The 6620-nt window shown below is 43.4% G+C and overlaps 1 non-coding gene across 1 annotated transcript; it reads left to right on the forward strand.

Annotated features, from left to right (window-relative positions):
- The first annotated feature begins 897 nt into the window (after positions 1-897).
- Positions 898-970, forward strand: trnav-cac (transfer RNA valine (anticodon CAC)). Its single transcript has one exon. It is a non-coding gene; the product is annotated as a tRNA-Val (tRNA).
- Positions 971-6620: the final 5650 nt, after the last annotated feature.

The following is a 6620-nucleotide window of genomic DNA, read 5'->3' on the forward strand; positions in this document are numbered from 1 at the left end:
TATAAGTGTATCGGCACGTTGTTCAGTTACTTTCAATTAACTTGTAATCTGAGGTGATGAGAACGGACGAGAGAGACAGGGTGAGAAATCTTAAAGGCGCCGTTGAATTTAGTCCGTGAGCTGGAGCGCAACCTCGTGGTAGGGGAAGGGGGAGATCCAAAATGATAGGAGAAGACAGGAGAGCGAGGGAGAAAAAGGAGAGGGAGAAAAAGAATACACACACACACACACACACACACACACGTGTGTGTGTGTCTGTGTGTGTGTGTGTGTGTATTTTTCTCTCTCTCCTTTTTCTCCCTCTGTCCCTCTCACTATACCCTTCGCCCATGGGCTTCACCCTTCCCCTTTCCTTTCTCCCTGGGCCTCCTGTCCCATGACCCTCTCATATCCCTTTACCAATCCCCTGTCCAGCTCTTGGTTCCATCCCTCCCCCTCCTGTCTTCTCCTATCTTTTTGGATCTCCCCCTCCCCCGCCCATTTTCAAATTTCTTACTAGCTCTTCTTTCAGTTAGCCCTGACGAAGTGTCTCGGCCGAAACGTCGACTGTACCTCTTCCTAGAGATGTTTCCTGGCCTGCTGCGTTCACCAGCAACTTTTATGTGTGTTGCTCGAAATTCCAACATCTACAGATTTCCTCGTGTTTGCTGTTTGAATTCTTGCTGTATATAAGCAACATAGTTCAGTTACCTGTTACATGTCACGCCCTGACCAGCACCCCACAGGAAATTGTTAATGCATGTAACTGTATATGTCACATAAATGTAATAATTGTCACTGAAAGCGAAGAGGAACGGTGGGCAATGATTTGTTCTTATTGCTGTATTGCAGAGCAGGGTGGGGAGGGGGTGCCTCGGGTCATTGCTCAATAGCGCAGAGTATTGAGCGCTTTGCACAGTTTCTGTGGTGTAATGGTTATCACGTTCGCTTCACACGCGAAAGGTCCCCAGTTCAATCCTGGGCAGAAACATCGTTTGGGCTCCAGTGTTTGGGATGAAGTTGAAACTGAACTTTTCAGTTCGTGTTCAGGTTTACTGTCGTGGGCATCCAGGGAGTAAGTACAATGAACATCCGCTTTTCCAGCAGTAGCACATTGTATTTCAAACCTGACAATGGTAAAGTAAAGAAAGAAAAAATAATAAAAATGATAAATAATTTCCAGGAATACATAAACGGATTTAAACATAAGTAGGTTCGTGGATGACGTAGACGGCACAACGGGAGAATTAGCGGTTCGAAGCTATTGTCGCAGAGCGGAGGATGTGTTCTGGTGACACCGGAGCGGACATCTCAAATGTTCCCATCCAGACAAACATCAGGAGCAAATACCGTGTCCTGGAAAATTTCAAAACTACTTTAAGATGTTAAATCGCTCCACATCCTTCCTGTAGTCAGGTGACCAGAACTAAGCACAGTACTCCAAGTAGGGTCTGACCAGGGTCCTATCCAAGGCTATCCCTATTACATTTTCTGCACAAAGAAGTAACATCTGCCTTTCTCCCATCCTCCCGTACTACTTCTGTGGACAGTGATGATGCAAATGTCATGTCCAAAAGCGCTGCAACATCTTCGCTCGCTTTCTATAATTACCTGGATTACATAGCTTCCAGCACCGGGAAATGGTTTATATTCATGTATTCCCAGCTTCTAGGTCGTAATTCTAAGTGTCTGCATGCCTCAGCTCACCTGCATTTTTTCGCTGTATCCACATTCATCAAGGTCTCACTGACTGGTGAATCCCGAAGCAAAGTATCAAAGTGTCACTGCCTCCTTGGACTACAAACAAGTTTCCTCTTTTATCTCTGATCTCTCCCACTCTCTCTCGTCATCCTCCTGTTTTTCACCTATCTTAATGCGGCTCTCTCATGCCTTCTCATACCTCCTTTTAATCTTTCTAAGTCCATTGTTAAATCCCTCCTGGCTACATTGTGACTTTCCATAGCACTGTCTGATCCTTTCTTCCAAAACCTTAAGTATATTTATTTCTGTTTCTTGAAGAGGTGTTCCATATCTCTTATCAACCAGGGTTACTTTACGGAGCCATCCGATCCCCACCTCAATGAAAGAAGCTAATACTGAATCCCAATCAATGCTGCATTAACGATCTCCATATTTCTCTTGTGCATTTGAAGGTACAAATCGCTTCCCAAAATCGGCTCCAACGTTCCTACCCAATAGTATCAATTAAGTGCATTCCATATTGTCTGCTGCTATCCCAGTGTAAGGTATGTCGAATCGCTGTGCTCTATCCATCTGAACTGCTGACACGCGGAGAGATCAGTTACCTGATCCATTTCACTTTCTGGTGATCCTAGCACAGGATCGACTGTTCACTAGTCCACCTGCCCGCTACTTGTACCAATTCTTCTGCCTGTACACAACTGAGAAATTCTGTCACATCTAAACCTTTTAAACAGAGGAATTGCCGATGAATATCAGTGAAATTTAAGTTGCCTGTGACAACAGCCGTGTTAATATAAGCAGCTGTGCAAAATCTATCTTCCGATCTGTCACTGTCTGTGTGTGTTGTTTTCGTTTTGGTGATGGGAGCTCTGTACAGAATACTCTCAAACGAGTGTTTGTTCCCTTCCTACTTCTGAGTTCCACTCACAGTCCATTAACATACAATCCCATCACATTGTCCCCGCTTTCCGCGCTGTGCTACTATGATGCTCTCCTTGTGTTTAAAAGGCTTTCCCTTTACTCTCTTTTACCAGACTATGAGCATTTTGAAACACCTGAACCTGTAGAAGTACGGAAATCATTCCTTCCCTTGTAATTGAATTGACTTTATTTCTTACGTCCTTCACATACATGAGGAATAAAAAAAAATCTTTAGGTTACGTTTCTGTTTAAATGTGCAATGTGCCATCCTAGTAATTTATAATAATTTATAATAAATGGAACAGGCAATGGAAGATAGAAAAACATTCAAACCAGCGTGAGTTAGTCAGTTTAATGGTCTGGTGGATGAAGCTGTCCCGGAGACTGTTGGTCCTGGCTTTTATGCTGCGGTAAGGTTTCCCGGATTATTGTCAGATCTCTGTAATAGTTTGGAATTTATTCATTTCAGGATGACCAGGCACATGATTGTTTGAATTTATGACGTACTTGCCAAACCAACTGAATTTTAAACTGCTTTATTTAAAAACTTCGCTGAATTGGAATTGGAGTTGGCGTTATCTACACAGAAGGCCATTTAACGTAAACACATATTTCATTTCATCCTTCAGCTGTTGTCTGAATTTCCTTTGTGTCAGTGTGAAGATACCAGTATTAAGTGCACACACTAAGAATTTGAAACATTAATCCAATTTGCTGCAGTATATATACCGGGGAACTGAAATATCTGTCCCGGTAATAGTAATTTTCCACTTACCATTTCAGAGAATGAGCTATATAGGGCATCCAAAATAATATGAAATTAGTTGAAATTGCAAACAATAAGATCATCGATTTTCTGCGGTTTTCCACCTCGGTATCTTTCTGTTTATCGCTGCTTTTCCGAAGCCCTCTGCGGGCTCTATTTGCCGCAATTATATGTCTTACTGTTAACCCATTGAAGATAAGAATTAAGCCGATTGGTAGCAATGGTGTTAAAATGCTCTCTCGTAATTCGATTCCTTTCCACACGGGTGAAGTAGCGTATTCATGTGTGAGGGCGCATCTTTTTCTCCCTCTCCTTTTTCTCCCTCTGTCCCTCTCACTATACCCTTCGCCCATGGGCTTCACCCTTCCCCTTTCCTTTCTCCCTGGGCCTCCTGTCCCATGACCCTCTCATATCCCTTTACCAATCCCCTGTCCAGCTCTTGGCTCCATCCCTCCCCCTCCTGTCTTCTCCTATCATTTTGGATCTCCCCCTCCCCCGCCCATTTTCAAATTTCTTACTAGCTCTTCTTTCAGTTAGCCCTGACGAAGGGTCTCGGCCCGAAACGTCGACTGTACCTCTTCCTAGAGATGTTTCCTGGCCTGCTGCGTTCACCAGCAACTTTTATGTGTGTTGCTCGAAATTCCAACATCTACAGATTGCTAGAGCTTCTTCCTTATCGTGATCAAAGGGCAACAGAATGTATTGTGTGTCTGCACTAATGTCAAGTATCAGGACCTGACTGTGAATGTTGTCCTTTAATGTTGATTTGAACCCCAAGGCCTGCATCCTACAATGGACCGTTCTGTGATCATGAGTGCGTGAACAGCTGATAACTAACCGATAACCCCTGCTTGTAGATCTTACTGATATGTACTCAACTGTATCAATGAAGCTGTACTTGAAGCTGTTTCCGGAACTCTGACACCCCGCTCTTAGGGAAGGGTTTCCCGTGATATCACGAATAAAGATTGGTTGAAGCGATCTCCTCCGTGTCTGAGTGCAGTTCCTAATATTTCTCCGACAAGGAAGAACCTCTATTCCCCTCAGTCTTAGCCTTATCGGCAATTTACTTCTCAACCTGCACTTTGGGAGTCCGAATATAACTCTTGACTGTTGCTCTCACTATTTCATGTGCCGTACGGTTAACATCATTACTATCTTTTCTCTATTCTTTTTATAGCTGTCTTTTCTTCAATATTTTACCTATATATTTATTGATCCGTATATTCGTCTATAGATTTGCTAAATATGCCTGCAGAAAATAAAGGATCTCAGGTTGCATGTTTTATGTACTTTGATAATAAATTTTACTTTGAACTTTCAACATTAATCTATTGTTTTTATTGTGCTTCTGACGACCTTGGGTTCGGAAGCTCCCTGCACAGCGTGAATAAACATTTTAAATCGACTCCGTTGTTCTGAAACTGACTCAACATCCAGCATTTCCCTTCAGTTTAATTTCTGAAGTCTCAGCCGCATCTGCACACATTTTCCTTTATGACATCTACTGTATTTTTTATTGATATAGTCCCTTGGATTAACAATGAAATGATAACTTGCTCCGACAGGCTGAACATCTTCCGTACTGAGAATTCTCCCCTGATTGTTACACGGTAACGTGGAACTCTCCTCAGTGTGGGGATATCGCTGGTCACGGATGTACGGAGGATATTAAGTGCCTGTGATGAGGCTCTCGATGATTACCCATGGGACGATGTGAGGCAGGGAATTTAAACGAAGCTGGAGCAAAAGGAAGCTTAATTGAGAATTTAGTAGAATTGCGGCAGCAAAATGGATACAGGGGGACTGATTAGATGAAGCAATCATGTTTTCCATGATCTGGGGACCCGTCTTGAAGAGAAGCTGTTGAACTTAATTAGAAGGCAACATATTTGCGAGGAAGGTGGTTGCGAGGAGCGTGTAAATAATGCATTTGAATCAGTTTTAGAATGCTTGTGAAAAAGAGTGAGTGAAAAGAAGCACTTCCGTTTGCAGCGAAGTGGAAGTAAGAGTAAAATGTATGCTGATTTTAACACATTTTGAATGTAATGTCGAAATTATTTTCAGAAAAGGAACGTAACACTGGAGATGAAATGAAGTGTCTGCAGCCGATAGGAAATTTGCTGAGCCAACATCCCCATTCACAGAGAAATAATAAACAGGGGCCGCATATGAAACACGAGGTTGGTGGTGGACGTAGCGACACAGCTCCGTATGGTTATGACGATGAAAGTCAGCCTGTTTCCAACATCTCCTGCCAGCATACAACCAAAGAAACCAGTACTATTGTCACTACTCCGACTCCCTTCCCCACTTGCGACTAAAAATAAGCTCACAATCGAAGGAAATAGGGGCAGGAATCTGAATGAAGACTATAACATGCACTACCTCCTTTGTACTTCAGCATCTGAGAAATATTGATCATGATAATGGGACATTGCTGCCCGCGGATAATCATAGTGAGCTGTTAGAGGCAACTGATCACTAGAGAGCCGTGTAATGTCAAGGTACGGCAGGAGAAAGGAAATTGATTGGACTGTGTTCCTATGCGAACATATCAAAAGAGCACAACACATCGCAGTTTTATAAAGTCTCAGGTTTACATTCGTAACATTCGACTTTTCCGACAATACAAGGATAGAGGACCAAGTGAAGAATTAATGAAGCCGTTAAGTTACTTTTGGGTATTAGCAGAAGACACCGCTGGATGTGCTAACCAAATGTAACCATACGAGCAGCAAGCATAAAAAACAGAAGAACTTAAGAAATAGGAACAGGGGTAGGGCATTTGGCCCATCGAGCCGGGTCCGCCGTTTAGTAAGGTCATGGCAAATCCGACCATGGACTCATCTCCACCGACTTGTCTTTTCCCCGTAACCCCTAATTCCCCTACTTGCAAAAATCTATCCGACCTAGTCTTAAATGTATTTCCTGGGGTAGCCTGCACTGTTTCATTGGGCAGAGAATCCTGCAGATTCAACACTGTCTGGGAAAACGTTTCCTCCTTATCTCGGTCCAAAATCTACATTGCCGTCAGTTGAGGCTATGCCCCAAGTTCTAGCCACGACCTTATCCATTATCTGTCAATAAGGGTGCCGTGCACAATCCTGATTTGATGGAGACAGACGTGAGAGCACGGAGGAACATCTTGTGAAACTTCTGAAATGCCTGCTTCGCTGCCGCTGCCACTGTGCGATCCAGAATCTCCGGAGGGGAAGGCCCCGAGTCCTTGGCTTGGCTTGTTGCTCGG

The sequence above is a fragment of the Mobula birostris genome, chromosome 13 (genome assembly GCF_030028105.1).
Source record: "Mobula birostris isolate sMobBir1 chromosome 13, sMobBir1.hap1, whole genome shotgun sequence".
NCBI classification, from domain to species: Eukaryota; Metazoa; Chordata; class Chondrichthyes; order Myliobatiformes; family Myliobatidae; genus Mobula; species Mobula birostris.